This window comes from Manacus candei, unplaced genomic scaffold (genome assembly GCF_025592945.1).
Source record: "Manacus candei isolate 608988 ecotype Guabito, Panama unplaced genomic scaffold, ASM2559294v1 h1tg000013l, whole genome shotgun sequence".
In the NCBI taxonomy this organism is placed as follows: Eukaryota; Metazoa; Chordata; class Aves; order Passeriformes; family Pipridae; genus Manacus; species Manacus candei.
Window position 1 is genome coordinate 5,807,548 of NW_026138061.1, and position 18,397 is coordinate 5,825,944.

Genomic DNA, 18,397 nt, shown 5'->3' on the forward strand with positions numbered 1-18,397 from the left:
GCTTTGCAAAAAGAGAACATGATGATAGCATAGGTAAAGTGTGTTCTCACTGCAGAGTGGAGAGAAAAAAAATTCCTTTGCATACATCATTCCAGGGAAGTGTTTCTGCCAGAAAAGTACTTTTGAGACGTTTTCACCTTTCAGAGAGAAGGTGTGTAGCTACAATTCAGTTGAACAATACTTGAATTGTAATTGTTCAAATGACTGCCTAAAAAAATACAAATCAGCAACTCTAAAGATGGTCCAAATTAGTGCATATGCTGATGAAACCGAAGTCATCCAAGAATACCTGTAAAACCTCAGGCGAGGAGATGCCTGATGTCTCCTTAGAAAAATGATGAGCTTTTCCTCATGTATCACTGACCTAAAAATGAACTCAGATCTTGCAGAAAGCAGTTTGTACCTCATTGATGAATTCCCTTGACTTTGACAACCCTGTAAGAAAAGCAGCTGATGAAGCAGATGCAAGAGGCATGATTATTTCAACCACCATTCATCAGAAAACTAACTTTATGCTTGTTTCAAGTTGTTCTAGTAAAGAAAAAAAAAGTAAACTCTCTAAAAGCATGAAGAGATGCCTCTTGAAACTTTACCAAAAGGATTTTGTCACAATTAACAAAAAAAAAATGTTGATGAACTGCATTGAAAAATGATAGTGGGGACTTTTATTCACAGAACTGTCTCACCTAGGCTAGTGAAAAAGATGACAGAAAGTCTTGTCTGAGTTGGAATTAGACTCACCATTTCTAGAGGCCAGATAAAATTACTACAGCCGTGTCACAATCAGTAATACAGCTTTTAAGTATTTTTGATGAAAAATGAGAAGAACCACCACCAAAAAAAAGTTTGCAGCAAAAAGAATTAGGAGAATTTGCAGAAAACTTGTGCTGTCAGAGATTGAAGGTCTGCCTATTAAAAAAAAAAAAAGGTATTCAAAAGAGAAGATCATGCCAGCACTTCAGAAAATTAAACTGATGAAACTTTGCTCTATCTCCAAATGCCAACTGTGAGTATGAAGCAGCTGCCAAAGGCAATGCTCTTCTCAATGACAAAATCCGGCATATGCTTTGAAGCCAGACGATCGACTCTATTTTGATAAGTGTGGTTGAAATTTTGGGTTGGTTTGTAATTTGCTAAAATTATATTAAACTATGGAACTATTTATTCATCAAGCAATTATTTTAAATATGCTAATACTATCTCATACTACCATTATTTCTGTAATGAACTTTTGTGGTGAAGTACCTGATGATGTAAATTATCCACAGATGTACATGAATGGTTACATTCAAGAAATTCTCTAAGTGCAGATTGCTTGAGATGTAGATTATTTGTGTCAACAATATGTAGTATAGATACAAATTTCACTCACCACATTTTAGAAGCCAAAAATCTAATATTTTCTCCAGCAAAGACCTGTAAAATAGGTCACCTTGCAGTCATTTATGGTTAAGATGAAAATTCCAAGTAAGAAAGTGTCTGAAGGTCCACTGCTGGGATTGGGAAAGGTGGTAACTGCTCCACCATAATTGTCTGATAACTCTACCCTTCCTAGGATTACATCCTGAAATGGAGATTTGTGTCTCTATCTCTCATATGCTTTCTTTCACAACTTGAAAGCAGTGTGCCATGATGTAATTGCTTTCACATCCTTGCCCAGTTCCATCATCTCCCTAGCTACTCTTTCCACTGGAATTCCATTGTTTTTAGACATAAATAGACTCTTTTAAACAACTGACTTCTGAATCATAGCCTTATATCAGTTTCACATCACAATTACTCTTTTCTTGATATACATTGGATGTAAACTAATATCTCATGATTTTAATCATATTCAGTTTAGCCATGAGTTCGTTTACTCAGTTCTTTTGGCCCACTCCAAAGACTCTCTGGTTAACACCACTATTGCAGTATCTTAGTTATAGTCTAATATATCTTCACTTTGCTTTAACTCTCATTGCTTTTGTGGTCCCCTGTTCAGCTTGTGATGTAATTTGTAGGTCAGTATCACCTCCCTTTAGGACAACAATTCTAGAAAATTAAGGTATTACAAATTGCTGTTAAAAATGACGTAAACATCTGGTCCCTGTAAAGAAATGTCTTGAATTGGACTGGTAGGAGTAAGAGTTGATCTGTAAGCAACAAAATGCATTGTCTTTTGAGACCTCTTCCTTGGATAACAAACTATTATGTTACATTATAATTTCTTGGGGGGCACTTAGTATTTTCCAGCTACAGACAACATACAGACTCTTCTGCTTCTGACTACTCTATTTTCTTATGGCCTGTCTTTCTTAATTATTGAAGGAAAATAGTTCATTAGGCACTGCTGTAAAATATTTTCTATATAATACTGGAGCACTCAGAGGAAAGAAAAAGAGCTACTAAACAAAAATAGTGACAAGATTGCAGGTCTTGTATTCCTTGAGTAAGGAGTAAACTTAATGTACAGTAGGACACAAAATAATGATCTGAGTTCTACAGCAGCTTTTGTTCAAGAGTTCAGATGGTGAGTAAGGTGTCTGAAGTTAAAAGGAAAGAAATGCCTCAGAGGCACTACTTCAGACAATGTATTTTTAGCCTACTGAGCAAGAAAAAATATGAATAAGGCAAACGCTTCCCAAAGTCCTTGTTTTTTGTATGATCTGCCTGACACAATCAATTTAAAATTCTTAGGAAATGGTTCTGTATGTATTCACATGCACTAAAATCAATGGGGTCTTATACATAGCCTCTTGGTATAATTACTCAGGGTTTCGAGATTACCTACAGGCACATGTGTTGACAGTGTATTTCATTCCACACGAATTCCTGGGGATGTCTTTCCTTTTCTATTCTTTAATAAACCCATATTCAGACAAAATTCCTATTTGAACTGAGCAAAGGTTTTTGAGCTTAAAACCCAGTCAGAATCAAAATAGTCCATACCTGGAGGTGAGCTACAAGAAATCCCATAATCCCCTCTCTGAGAACACAGCATGAGAACAGACAAACAGCTGAATCAGGTTAGACCAGCTCCATGGCTGAGATGGATAGTCACGTCTTTGTGTTTAATAAAAAATTCTCTATTTCTTTTTCCTCTCATGTTTTTTTCCAATCACTTTTTTGAAACCATGAAAACTTCCAACATCCACAACGAGGAGTTCTTTTTGCCTAGTTGAAGAGAAATCACCTTTTGCTTCATGAATCTACTGCATGGTTGGTTGATGTACTAGCTCTTGTACTGGAAGAGACAGTGAACAATAATTTCCTATTCACCTTCTCCATGTCATTCATGCTTTTGCATATCTCCTTTCACTCATCTTCTTTTCCCAGGCTGAAAAGTCCCGGTCTATTTATTTGTTCCTCATATGGAAAATATTTCATGCCTCTGATTACCCTTGTCCCTCCTAGAAACTTTTCTAGTTCTACTACATCCTTACCGAGGGTTGGAGGGAGGGAGGGAGGGAAGGAAAGCATCCTAAAGTTGAACCTAATAACTAAAGTGCAGGTGTACATATATTTTACAGGAGTAGCGGTTTGCTCCCTCTTCCTTTCCTCATACATTCTGATACTCATTTTGCCTTTCTGAGGGTTACTAAGGGAGGGTTACAACAGCTTATTATAACCACAAGATTTTGTTTCTTGGAGGTGGTAGTCAGTTCAAATCCCATTACCCTCTTTACATATTTTGTAATTGCTCAGCTCTGCTGTGTTTTTTCTTAAAGTCACAAAAAATAGGAAAAAGTAGACTTTAGCTGTAATATTGCAGAGAAATCAGCCAGTCAGCATGATCTATCGTACTGCATCATCTCCTTGTGTTGTGCTGGTCTAGCTCACACTGTGTTCAGAGTGAATCTCCGGGACTCTCTTGACAATTTGCCTGGGATTCAGGTCTGTTGGCAATGGGAATGAAGGACACCATTTCGCTCTGCATTCCGCCAAGGCTGGGGAAGGAGGTAACCAGCTGTTCCTTCCCACCAGGCAACAACAGCTTTTACGAGGGTAAAAAAAACTATAAACGATTTCTGGATCTTATTATTGCTAGACATTTTATGTTCAATAGTGAAAAAAAGAGGAAGGTTACTAACCAGGACTGTTTGAAGTCCAGCTGGTGCTGTTTGGAAGAGGATGTGTCACCTGTAGTTGTGAGGTACCAAGGTGAGGTGGCGATTTAGAATGTGTTTTTGTAATAAGTTGTTTTTTTATAACCTGAGTAGTTTAGCTTCTATCACCTGTTGTCCCTTATCAAGTGTGCCTCTGATGTTTTTGATTCACTTAGTTCATTCATTTTTACCATACAAAACAGCACTGGTGGGCCTGGTCTCATAAAAGCAGACCTCTAAGGCCCTTGGGGCACAGGAAACCAGCAAATGCATGTTTAAAAAAAAAAAAAAAAAGAGAGGAAAAAAGCCATATGACCCAGCACAGGAAACAAATCTAATGAAGGAATGTCCTCAGCTTTCACAGGAAATTATTTTCATTTTATGCCATTTTCTGCCTCCATAAAAAGTAACAGAGTTGACCTCCTGTGCTCCTACCTAACCTTTCAGCATCAAGGACTGGAAAGGAGAAGTGTTGCCTCAACCACCAAGATACTAATCCATTAAGAGTGTAACAGAAAACAGACTCTTTTCATCACAGGCAGCTTAACTGTGACATCAAAACCAATATTTTCTGAAACAGAGTTTAGTAGGGAATGGGGGATATTTTCTGTTTTGTAACCAAACTGAGGTATTTTAAAGGTGTTACATTTTTATAAAAAGCATGGAACACTTACTTTCTGGCAAGCAGATCTCAACTGGGATATTCAGAATCACTGACTGTTGCTTAAATCCTGATAGTTTGTACTAAACTATGTAAAACAAGGCTGTAATAAATTACAGGCAGTGGTTAGTGGGGAAGGTGGTTTAATCTGATGTATTTTGTCATATGTGCATGCTGATTCTGTTTGGTTTTGATTTAGGGCAGAAGCAGAAATAATATTTTTATTTTCATCTCCTGTAGTCTACACACAACTTAGTTTGCTTTAGCCTTGTGAAGGAGCTCAATATTCTCCTGCATGACAGACCCTGCACTCACATCTTTTATTGCTGACAGGATATCTCAGGAAGAAATTGTATTCAGTATGCCCTAACTCAGAGAAAGATAATCTCACAATATCCTTAGGTTGCACTGTTAACACTGGAACAGTTGATGATTCAAACTCTCTTGTTTGTTTTCCCATGGTAGAAATAACAGCAATAAAACTACTAGGTGTCAAAATGTTACTTCTTAAAGCAACTCTTTCTGGAGACAATTTTACAAAATGCTTTAGGTCAGGAGGTGAGTACTCATGTCTGTACCCCTTCATAAGTCAGACATTAAAACTACAGAAAGCAAGACTTCTTTTCGAAGAAGGCCTTACAGGCCTTGCAGATGATCAGCCTTTAAGAAATAACTTTATCTGCACCATATTCAATTTCTTTCTGGAACTTCCTGTAACTCTCAGATTAACACCAGTGCAATGAATCTTTGTAAATTAACAAGTGTAATGAGTGAACAAGAATCAATCAATCTCCCTTGTTTCAAAACCACTAATAAGAACTTAAACCAAGTATAAACCTCAGTCACAGTCTCTTGTTAATAAAACGCTTTTTGCTTTGAAGAGGATAATTAAATCATCACCACATTCCTTTTTCTCTGCATAACTTCCTGTATGATATGAATTTAGATCAAAATATACCCTTTCTCCCCTAAGGGTTATTTGTTATATCACTTTGGAAAATTATTTCAGGAATTATTTTTGTCCTTGAAGGCATACAAATCAGGATGGGAAGTTAGCAGTGCCGATTGCTCGAACCTCAAAAGGACTCAATAAGCCAGACACACCCCAATATTTTACAACTCTGTTAGATAGCACACAGATCTGTGCTAACCTTCTTATAAAGGAGAAACTGTAAAAGCCTGAGAACTTACACAAGGAGCACAACAGGCAGGTTAGCTTGACAGTAAAGGGACATTTCAGCAAAACAGGAATAATTGAAAGAAAACCAAAGAATATCCAAAATATATTTAGTAATGTAATATCAGACTCTAAAAATACATATGAAATTGAAGCTGGATCAAAGATGTAAGGGAATAATATTTTGTCATAAAATTGGTATAAAACTCTAAAAAGAGCAAGAATCTAACTGAAAAGAAAGCTACATTGCACTTTCTCTATGACTCTAGACCTTGGGTCATAAAGCAAAAAATGTATTTTAACTGGTTAATATTACCATTTGCTTGATCAGGTAAAGGCTATTGAATGCAGAATGTGGAGAAAGATCAGAAACAATCCAAGTCTCATAAAATGGTGATAATAGGTGACCTTTGTAACCTGCATATAAACTGGTCAAATGTCACAAAGGGAAAAGGTTAACAGAAGCAATTTCTTGGTACCTTAAATGATTGCTTCTCGGAATAGCTATTAACCTACTGTATTTCCATCTGCTGGGGTGTTTTTAGTTCGAACAGGTAGTGTATTATTACTAACAGCTGCATATCCCATATAGTTTTGAGGAGGTTCACGGAGCACAGTGAGGTCAGAGCACTAGGGGAGTGAATAAAGTGCAGAACCACATGTAAGGTGACCTGGTTTCCATTCCCCACCCTGACAAAGATTTGCTCAGTGATCTTGAATTCAGGTTTCATGACTTCTTTGGAGTTTCACCTTGCCATCTGTAAAGCAGGAGTTTTGTCCACTGGTTGAAGTCTCTGGTAAGTTAAACACACTGGTATGTAGAGAGCTTTGAGATTCTTGATGGAAATGGTGAGTAGACATGTAAAACATCTCTATGCATGTTGAGTGGTTATTGTTTATGGTCTGCGAGTGCCTCAAAAGGATGTCATCTTTCAGCAGATGGTCTAAATCAGCAACATTGTCTCCAATTAGGGTAAAAATACCATGACTGAGACCAAATACATAAAGTCCACTCAGTCATTGACATCATGGCAGATTAATCTTCTTTAACAAGGGAGAAGCATACTCTTATTTCAAGTGGTGACGGAAAGAGTCTGAGAAGGCTCAGCATAGTGGCAGGAGCTTCAGAGAGCTATTTTCATGCATGTCACGGTGCACAGATGGAGAGAGTGGGACATCCCAGCTCCCTGTGGGAAGGAATCTGCAAGCTATGAGCATTCAACTCCTTGTAATGCATGACTCCAGCTATCAGCTGGTCAACAGGTTTTCTTCTTCCACAGAGAAGAGTGACTCCATTGTTCAACATTATTACTTTCCTCTGGTTGTCAAGCGATGAACTTAAGCCCACAGCCATATTTGTCTTTATGTTGGACATAAACTCCCTAAAAAGGTTACTCTCACACTCTCCCTCTACTTTCAATAACTAACTCTCAGCTTGGAATCCTCTTTATGTAGCATTTAAAAAACGTGACCTGTATCCCCACATCTCAGCTTGTTTTTCCATCTTCATTCATTGATCACTTTATGCCCTTACTTTAAAAAGTTATGCATTCTGCAAAACCTTTATTTTTGAAATGTATAAACTAAAATTCCATGTTGTAAACTTGTCTGCCTGTATCTTGAGCCAAATTATCAAAAGAGAGACCTGATTCACCTCCGATCACAGACAATTAATTCTCTTGCTGGATCTGCAATCAGAACCTATTTTGGGGAGAAGAAACATTGTCTCTTTCTGGGCTACTGCCCTGGGAAAGGAGGAATTTTGAAGTCTGGTATGCACTTCTCTGAAGAGTGTTTTTTCTTTTAATTGTGTTTAAAAATGGAAGGAAGTACAAACAAAGCTTTCATATATGGTATGTACAAATAGGATTTCAAATCTATTTTGGGTCTGGTCCTACAAAGAATGAATGGCTGCATAGCTTTGTGGAGACTCATGCCTTATACTGAGCTTCTGCACACTCTAAATTCAAGCACTATGAGACCTTCCACTTTGAAACAGACATGTTCTCATGTTGGAGAAGACCGAAGGATGTTCAGCTCATTGTCTTTCTACCTAATGCTTCCATTTTTTAATAGGAGGCTAAAAATAATTGCCTCAGCTGGAAAATGTTAGCATGTAAATGAGCAAGACAAAGATTAATTAAGGGAAGACGTATGTGTGCAACAGCATACATGTTTCTTTATGTGCATGTACAACTACAAATTAATTTAGAAACTGGACTCTTAATTATGTAAATGTGATTTACATAAAATTGTAAAATTCAATTCACTGTTTGTTTCAATGCAATTCCACAGCCCACATGCTTAATTCAGGAACATTCTTGTCCAAGAGCTGCTACAGGCTTAAATGACAGTGGATAGATCATAAATTCGGAAAATATGTGACAGGATGAAAAAAAGCTGCACGTCCATTTCTTGGTGTACATGTGATCCATGTATGTGTACAGCGGCTGTGCCTGCTCCAGGACAGCACTGCTTATCTCCAGTAATGCACCTGGCAAACGTAGCAGTGGGTCCATATTTACCAGGTGTGAGGTACAAAACTCTCTGCCCAAGCTCCTCACAGATTAGTGTCTCCCCAGGTCATGGTCCAGTGCTCTTCTGGGACATGATTTCAAGCCCAGAAAGCAGGACACCCTTCAGGCTGATTAGCTTGGGCAACATGCCCTGTTAGTTATACGGAGTCCCTTGAGTGTCTCTTTGCTGCACTGGAGTATATCCTCCCACCCTCAGGCTCATAGAGCTGAGATCCAGGAGTTTACATCACCCTTCTCCTTTCTTCAGCAGAGGTCTCAGATGTGGAAGAAAAATCATGACTCTCATCTCTCTTTTCAGATGTGTGAGTGGGCTCTGGAGAACCTGGAGAAATGTGCAGCTTTTAGAGAGAATCTGTGTAATATAGTGCACCTTGAGACAGAATAAGCAAATTTATTAGAGAATACATAGTATCTACAAAGCTATTTTATAGTCACACTTCAGAGTATGACTGCTCTTTAAAATATTTAGAGATATTTTTTAAAATTTATAAGTAAGGCCCTAACAACTCCACCATGTAATGTTTTACATTTTCTTGCCAATATCCCTTATTCTAGTGTTTCAAACTGTGTTTCATCAATAATATCAACTGAGCTTATTAACCTTAGTTTGTATCCTCTGGAAATAATGTGAAGAGTCAAGAAAAATAAAAAGCCCTTCTTGGGGAAGGAAAAAAAAACAGTCATGCATTGGAATGGAAAGTCAAGGGTATGAAATTTTGCATGGAAACTGGCTCAATTACCCTTGTAGATAATTTGCATTATTATTTATTTTCAGGGGAAACATCTAAAATTTAAGGATTGAAGTTCTTATATATATCCTAATGGTCAGCTGAGAAGGTATGCATTTTTTTTCTTCATCTCTGTCTCAGAGTGTCAGGACTGTAATGAAATAACTCCTAAAAAATACCTAAAAAAAAGAAAACTACGACCTCAGAAACTGCTTGTGTGTTTTGCTGTTTCTGTGGTACAGGGAAGATGAAAATAGATTTTTGGGATGGAAAATCTGAGGATTTGTATAAATTGCAGCATCTCAGAAGAGCGGCTGAACCTAGTTAAAATGGGTTAATGAGGTTGCAAGCAATCCTAAACTGTAGCTCAAATCCCTGGCTTGAATCACAAAAAAACAGTTACTCTGAAAGTGGTTACTCTCTCAAGAGAAGCCTAGCCTTGCCTTCTCATCTTTCATGAGAAATTCCTGTCCTGTTGGAGAGAGAGGTGTTCAACTGCTTCACAACGCTAAGACAGTTGGTGTGACAGAAGCGAATCCTCATCTAGGGTAGCATGTTCAGTTCACATCATAGTGTGATCAGTTGTAAATATTAATACAGATCAGGCCAGTGACAGGAGGAAATACTGTAAACAGTGCTTAATATAAGGCTGGAGACTTGTGTTTTGCTATAGAGGTCCAAGTTTACTTCCCTCAGGTGAAGTGCTAAAAAAAACTCCAGTGTCCTACTGCAAACACCCCAGATAAGGATTTGACTCCTGAGACAGCCCTTTGTGGTAAAGCAGTAACGTTAGCATTGGGCTCCAGATTTTCAGAGCAGCAGCCAGATTTGAAAACTTCAGTTTGAGTAACATCGTCAGACCACTGAATGGTCCTTTTTAAAGCCCTGTTTTAGTCTCCCTTTTTAAATCCACCATAATTCACATCAGGGTTAGTCAAGATAGTTTATTTCAGTAAACTCATCAAACAGTAGACTGAGTTAAGCCACGTGGAAAGGTGAAAGAGACAGTCAAAGATAATGAGTGGTTTCTAATGAACATCAACTAGATAGTCTAGAGATCTACACCTTAAAAAAAATGTTGGGGAAGATATACACTTTCTAATGATCAACAACCTTTCTTTAAGTGGCTTATGAATGTTTTCCAAGTGTATTAAATGAAAAAAAGTATTTGAATCCATGATGCCCTTCAATACACATACTTTGAAGATGTGTTTCGGGTCCTAAATGGGTTCTGACTGTGACTAGACTTTCTCAACCTATTCTTTCCTAAAACCATGAGATCCTAAAGTGCCTTATAAAGAAGCACAGATAAAAAATATCATTATTTTCTCTTGAAGGTGAAAGAAAAAGCAGAGATGCGTGTTTATACTCACCTATCCTCACACCCTCAACTTACTCCAGTTTCACACTCAATAATCTATGTTACGTCTGTTAACATTAAGGGGAGTTTCCTAAGTGGATGTGGGAGGAGAAGAAACAAACCAGTTGCATTGCAAACATTCTGTACGTGCTCTCCTCCAAATATTCACACAAGATCAACACAGGCCATACTAATTTCTGCTTTTAAAAATGCAAAATCAGATGAGTTCGGCCTGAAGCTAAAATTTGGATCTGGAAACCTCTGTAATCTGGGGAAGACTGAATCAGTAGCTGAACACTGTGGCTCAGACCTCTTCCTAAAATATCACAGTTGACCTCCATCTGCCCTCAGTGTGTGTCCTCTTCTCAGATGACTGCGGTTCCTCTGCTTGCTGTGGCTGATTGCTCCAGAACAAGACTGCACCAGAGGCCGGTGAGAAAAAGTAGAGGGAGTAAAAGTCTTTTCTAATGTGATATTCTGCAGTACGCTTTTTTATTAGAGCCTGAAGGTGTTTTAAGTGAATGACTAAGTGTTTTTGTGTCATTATGTCTTATCTCTTGAATAAAACCACAACAATAATAACCTTTAGTTTCAGTGATGTTTATTAGCATTTGCACAAAAATTATCATGTTAAAATTCATAGTGTTACCTCTGTGATGTATCATCAAGATCTGATGATAGTCGCTGCCTACTGTAGTGATGAAATAAACAAATATTCCACCAAAATTTATACCTTTTCCAAATGACTGAGGTGATTTTTCGTTTTCTTCTACCCTGCAACATTACATGCTCTCTTAAAAGCCACTGGATCGTCTCTACTATGGGTAGAAAGCCCCAGAATAAAATGGTTGCCATAAGCTAAAAACATTTAGACTTCAAAGACAAAGACAGTGGTAGATTTATTGTACTTATGTGGCCTTTGATTTGCCTTAGAGAGTTGCATTATATTTTCGTTAGAAGTGTTTTGTGACTGGTTCTTTGACCATGTTCATGGGGCCAGTGTTCTGCAGATCCTTCCAGGTAGTTTGCTGGCTTTGTTGGCTGTGACGCTTGGATTCTGAGTTCAGAGATCCAATGGCTGATTTCAGCCCTGCATTATGGTTGAAAGGGTACTTTTTACTCCAGCAAAAGTAATCTGCTATTACTTTTGATAAATTCAGCTGAAGTATCCTAAAAGTCTTCAGAAAGAGAATACAGCATGGGACTTCAACCTCAACTATTTTGCAATAGCAATCTTCTTGGACCTAGCAACTGCAGCTGCATGTGCATTTATAGTAATGTGCCCTCCAAGGAAGTGGAAAACATCTGCACCTTGAGATCTGCAGCTACTGGGTACTCTGAAACCAGCAAGGAGAAGGCATATGGCAGCTTCGTCGAGCTGCAGTTAAGACCTAAGTAACTTATCTCTGCCACAAGGCCTCAAAAGCAGCAAGGATTTCTGTTTAAACTTGCAGACTTGTAACTGCAGACTTGCAACTTTCAAAGGGAAAAAAAGTGACCTCTTCCAAAGAAGTATGCCGCTCACAGCAAGGTCTGTTAGATTCAAACAGCCTGAGTCGCCCAAAAGATTTGGGAACTATGCAGAAATAAAACTCCTCAAAGAAGGAAATAGTTGGCACCATTAAAAAAAAAATAAGAAGAAAATAAAAAGAAAGAAATAAAAGTTTTGCAAATAGGGTAAATGCAAGGAACAATATCTTACCTAATCACTTTGATCTTGGCATAGCTCTCACCTGAAAGAATGAAGTGACCCAGATTACTGACCATAGGTGGTATCTTTGTGAGTGATCTCTCTGATTGAAATAATTTGTGACTGGTTTTAATTGTTCTCACTGAAAAAGGAGCATTTAAAAAAATCAAAAGGCAAAAATTCCAATTTCTTTAATTTATCTTGCAAACTAAAAAAAAACCCAACCCTAATTATTTCTTATAGCTCACTGTTAACCTTTTCAAGATATTCAGAAGTAGAGATATATTATTAAGCTCACCGTTAACCTTTTCAAGATATTTGGGAAGTAGAGAGATATTATTAACCCTTATTGTAAAAAAAGGAAACAAGAACATGGATAGAAAGCTTCAGATTGTCAATGAATTGGCTTCTGTAACATTTCTAAATCTCTTAACCAAAGTCAAAAAACTTTTCTAACAGGATAGGGATCTGAACTAAGTTAGTCCCATACTTAGTAAAACATCTTGCATCTTAACTGCTATAGTGGTAAAAAATCCAATGGTATTCTGAAAAATAAATTCAAGCATCTATTAATACATAGCTATGTTACTACAAAGTTTTCAAATTAGGAATGTAAAACACACATTATGACTCTCTTTTTCTCATTGTTGTATAAAATAACACCATCTTTGAGAGATGTCATTTTCAACCACATCTGAAAATAACAAGTACACTTTAAAATGCAGCCGTGTGGGACATCCTGGTGATTTAGTGATTGCATAGTGTGTTTGCCTTCTGAGGGATCCTGATTTGTGCCTAAACTCTGTGAGCTAAGAAAGAGTCTGATGATGCGGTAGGAGAGTGGGGGAAAAATCCAAAAGAAAAAACTTTGGCAGATTCTGGTGGACAAAAAAATAGTCTAAGCATCTAGACACAGAAGTTCGCATGGTCAGCAATGTGTCAAATAGCTCTACTGTTTTAAATATTAATTTAGTGTGCGGCCATGATTATAGTTTGGTTTTCTTTTTCCCTTGTATTCAGTTCCTAATTTGTCTGAATCATACACACTTAATGAAATCCTGCATTATAGTTCAGGCAATGCATCTCTGAGCTCAGTGGGGTTGTTTTCCTTTGTGCTCCAGGCATATCTACAATATCTGGCTTGATTAATCTGTTGCCTTGGTGTGGTTTATTTTAAATGTCAAATGAATTGTTAATGTGGGAAAACATTCTGGGCCAAATTCATCTTCCAGCTACACCTGTGCTGCCTAAGCAAAATCTATGGCACCCTATAGCTGTAAAGAGAGAGTAGAATTTGTAGCTCATTCAGAACAAAGAAAATTCTCAAATCTTGGGTTAAATTTGTCAATGCTTGTAAGAGTTGAATAACTATAATTAATCCTCTCACCAATGTTAAATGAAGTCCACTAAAATCAATGTTGTCTAAAGTTTACAGGACGGAGATTTTTTCTTTTACAATGATCTCATGCCCACACATGCCAAGATTTTTCCTTTTGCTTTTCTGTAAGAACCACTCATTCATCTTTTGTTTTACATGTATCTGTGTTTGCAGATTTGTATAATTATCACCCTTTCCACTTAAAGTATTGATGAAACTGCATAAAGGCACTCTGTCTGTCTAACCAAAGGTCAGTAAAATATCCATAAAGTTGGGGATTTATTTCAAATTACTAACTGATGTTTCAACATCAGTGGAAAGAACCTTCACATCTTCACCTTAGACTTCTTCCATCTTTCCGTGGTACTTTAGCTTGAGCAAACTAGGTTTGATTAGCCAGCTTAAACCTGTCTTTTTTCTAGTTTGGGTGGGTTTTTTGTTTTGTTTAGGCTTTTATTTTGCCATAGATACATGCTGATATCTGTATAACCACAGCTGAGGTTACAGCATTAGGTATCTCAGCACATCACAACTTCTGCAATATTTATTTGTTCACAGCCTTCTGGGAGATACTTACAGATGAAGAAGGCAGAAAATCTGTTATACTTGAGATAACCTGAAGAAACTAAGCAGGTAATGGAAATGATCAAGTCACAGAGGCAGAAAGCTCCAGCAAGTTTAGGAATAACTCCCATGGACCTCCATGCTCCAGTGGCTGTATAAAATCTAAGTGTAGAACTGAGGGACACTCCAAGGAAAACCAATGGACATCTCCAAAAACATGATTCATCCCATCTTAACAGATTAAATGAGTCACTCAGTGGATTCATATCTCACCTCACTGAGTCTTGAGAGAGCCTGAGTGACTGTCTAAGTCTGAATGTCTAACGCAGCTACCTGAAAAACCTCCCTTCCCAGTTTGACATTCTGTAATCATCATTTACTGATTTTGAAAAGAGTAATAAAAACCCACTCTCCCAAATCTCAAGAGAATCTTTCTCAAAAGTCCTGCAGGGATTAAAGAAATGTACTGAAAGTTAGCACTGAATATATTCAGAAGGCAGACAGATCAGACTGCACACTGCCAAGACCATCACCAGAAATTAAAGTTGAACTAGGTAGTGTGGGTCATTTACATACTACAAAGATATCCTTTTTTTTCTGATTCAACAGGGGTGTTTTAGAGTGTTTTTTTTTACATGGATATCTGCTTTTGAGCTCAGCAATATTCTCAGAAATTATGCTGGCAAATTGAATCTACAGGTGTCTCTTTTAGAAGTATCCTATGAAGATTCCCAATATTGTTTCCTAAAAAGCTGTGAGCCCCTTGTCCACTTCAAAGGAAGGCATTCCTGCTGACTTAGCTAGTTGGAAATGCAAGCTTTACGTGGTAACAAAGCACATGATGCACTACAAAAGCTGATCAGCAGTGATAGTGCTTTTTATATTTGAGAGCTAAAACGTGATGCCCTTGCTTCACCTCAAGACAAATGCTCTGGTGGGTATACAGCTGCACCAAGAGGTGATGATGTAGGCCCTGCTCTCTCATCTGCTTCTTCAGTAAAGAAAACTCAGACTCAGCGCTCACTACAGCAGTATAACCCCAAATCAGTCCCAGCTTCAGATCCACACCTGAAATACTGTCTGTGGGCAGTGCAAGCTACATTGGAATAACAACATACATAAAATTCATAGAGGAGAATACTGAAAGAGTAATTCTGAAGGACAGTCCTTTGTTAGCCCTTCCAACTAGAAAAATTCTTTCCCTTTTCCTTGGAGGCTGTCTTGTATCAAAGAGTGCTTTTTAGGCCAGTGACAAGCCTAATGCAGCTGTTTTAATACTGATCTTAGCATTGTATTGGTCAAGCTCTCCTTTGCCAACCCAGTCCTCATGTCATACAGTTAACACACTGGTGTGGTTCACTGGTGTTTTTATTTGGTGACTGAATTTTCTCTTTATTTTTGCTCTCAGAAAAAACTAAACTGAATCTTGACTTGTAAAGCCCATATATACCCTTTCTGTACAGACTCTAAGATCTTTAAAACAGAAAATATGGCAGCATACCCTGAAACATAATTACTAACAGGCAACGTATGGTCAGACTTTGCGAACGAAGATTTGGGAAAGGTCTTTACCCTTCGAGCCTGCGCAGTGGATTTTTTAGGTGAGACACAGTGTGCGCTGAACTGAGCCCACCCTTTAATCCTAAAGTTCATCTGCCAGGGCCAAGCGAAGCTTGGACGGTGGCAGCGAGGTCCTCAGGACGTAGGTTTGTTTAGAGTGACCTTCTCTTAGATGGATGGCCTTACAGGGCTGACGAGCTCCATCTACCCGGAGGAGTTTCCTGACCAGGAATCAAACCCAGGCCGCGGTGGTGAGAGTGCTGCATCCTAACCACTAGACCACCAGGGGGCCCCTAACAGGCAATAAGGAAGAATTTAATGATTTTAGTGACCTAAATAGGAAATAAGTTTCTTTCCATCCAAATCCCTGAATACCCACTTCTGGTTTAAGTTTTGACTTTTGGTGAGTGAGGTGTCTAAGCTGCGAGTCCGCAGAGCCTTGAATGGAAAGTTCCACAAGAAGAGAAACTGAGGCTCCTGGAATTGACCTACAGGGCAACCTGTGCAGAAAGATGGCCCTCTTCAACTAGATTAGTTTGAGGATCCAGAAACCAGTTTAACTGTGGAGACTGAACAACTCAAAAGCAGCTTGAGAACAGCGTCAATAACAGCTTCCCGACTCTGCTCTCTGCACAGGCTCCAAGCCTGGTGAGGGGTCACAGAGAGGAGTTAAGATTCATTTGGCTGTTCAGTCCTTGGGCTGCCATCCAAGGCCAACAGCAAGAATGCCAATGGTGATGGAGGTTTTTGTGATGTGGTGTACCCTCTTTGCTGCTCCAAAGCTGTCTACGCTTTCCTTATTCTCTTGTATTCTTGGAAATTCTATATTGGTTTTTTTTGTTGGGTTTTTTTGGGGGTTTTTTTTTGTTTTTTTTTTTTTTTTAAAGACAGTAACCAGAAACATTCTAAACCCAACAGCATTCTTCCAGAAGTGCATTTTGCTGTCTGGTAGCTACCCACATCACTTCAGTGCCTAACGGCAGTTGACTTTTGAGGTTGTGTTTCTCAGTGTGCTAAAGGTGCTCAGTTTTGTGGTTTCCTGACCACTGTGGTCCCTAGGGACTGATGAACAGAATCAGCTCAATGCAGGATTAAGTGCTGACAGAAACACAATCACCCCAGTTTAGCACTGTAAGTAAATGCTCAAAATCACACAGAATTTAGTGAGATTTAAGCACAGGCTTCTTGTCAGCTGCCTTTAGCTGCATTAGTCATCCCAGTCACTTTCAGTTAGTATGGTACAGGTTTGACTGCAATTTGAAGACCCCAAAAATGTGTCCTGTTTTATGATTCTCAGGGTGCAGAAAGGTTCTTAACAGTAGGCAATGCAGGAAATGCTACAGTGATTGATAGGAGACACAAAAATTATTAACTTGCCACTGGACAAGCAGAGACAGTTTGGAGAGTAGGTACAGGATCACCAAAAGCAGATAGGGAGCTGCTAAATCAATTTTTATCTATACCTCTTCCAGCCCAGTTTTTCTGGGCATCGAAGGTGGATTACTCCTGTCTAACTCACTTGCAAATGCAGTTAAATACAGAATCTTTCTTTTTGTTCCCGCTTCAATTACACTGTACTGTAATTTATTAGTACGGACTCCCTAATGATTTTTCTCTTAGAGAATATTAAGCAGTCACTGGCTCAGAAATATAACTGACTGCAATGATCAGTTCCACCACGCAATATACTGGCAAGGAAAGGTATTTGTTGTAGTCGTTCAATAGAATAGTCCTTCGAGAATGACATTTTAAAGTGTTCACCTAAATTACAGTTGTGCTTAAATATGACAAGTTGAAACTACGGCAGCTGAGAAATCGTATATATGAAAAATTACAGGGATATGATCTTTTTGCACTGGTGCATAAAGTTTTAATCTCCTGGGTTAAGTACCCAGAACACAGCAGTTGTGTCAAGATAATAGTTAGAATGATGCTCAGAGAAATGTTTCTCATGGTTATTTCTCAGACCTTTGAAGTTTTCTTTGAAAGAAATGTCTTGTGGAGTACAGGTACAAAGCTCATGTGGTAACCCCTGGGTGAGCACTCTTCTGGGGAAACACTGCAGAAAGACAAAGGAGGCAAGTGACCACTGAAGGGTTGATCTGAGTGCCAGTTCATCTCTCAGCCTCTCAAGTTCTAGAAATGCCCCATAGATTTCTGGTTAAACTGTACAAATTGGAAACCTGGAAAATAGTAGTATTCCAGGAGAATTTGGCAGAGATTAGGTCAAGAAGATGGTACAAATAATTCCTTGAACCTGTGTCACAGTTCCAAAATAACCACAACAACTTTCTCAGAGATCTAGGTACTTTGGAATGTATAACCTGTAGAAAATCTAATAGACTAATGAGGCTGTAATAATAAATACTGCTTTCCCCCTCCAATTTTTCCTGCAGCAGAAATTATAAACTCTACCTGTTATGCCTCTCCCATGTAACCATTGCCATTATTTGACTTAGGCTGGAGTGGATAAAATTACATACACAGCCCTGCAACTGTAGCATTAGATGTGATAATTGATCTACCCTTGTTCAACATACCAGCTAAACTCCTAAGCATCAGGGATCTGAAGAGGACCTGGGGACAGTGGGTGCAAATACAACATATAGTCTCTAACAAAGTAGATTAATGTCATCTTTAGTGTACAAGTGAAGAGT

General features: G+C 38.4%; 1 long non-coding RNA gene across 2 annotated transcripts; it reads left to right on the forward strand.

Moving 5' to 3' along the window:
- The first annotated feature begins 6,501 nt into the window (after positions 1–6,501).
- On the forward strand, positions 6,502–14,620 carry LOC127467049 (uncharacterized). Of its 2 annotated transcripts, XR_007902943.1 has the most exons (5): positions 6,502–6,720; positions 9,236–9,297; positions 10,770–10,980; positions 13,791–13,866; positions 14,175–14,620. It is a non-coding gene; the product is annotated as an uncharacterized LOC127467049 (long non-coding RNA). The 2 variants fall into 2 exon arrangements; XR_007902942.1 differs by lacking the exons at positions 13,791–13,866; positions 14,175–14,620 and having other exon boundaries at positions 10,770–11,457.
- The last annotated feature ends 3,777 nt before the right edge of the window (positions 14,621–18,397 follow it).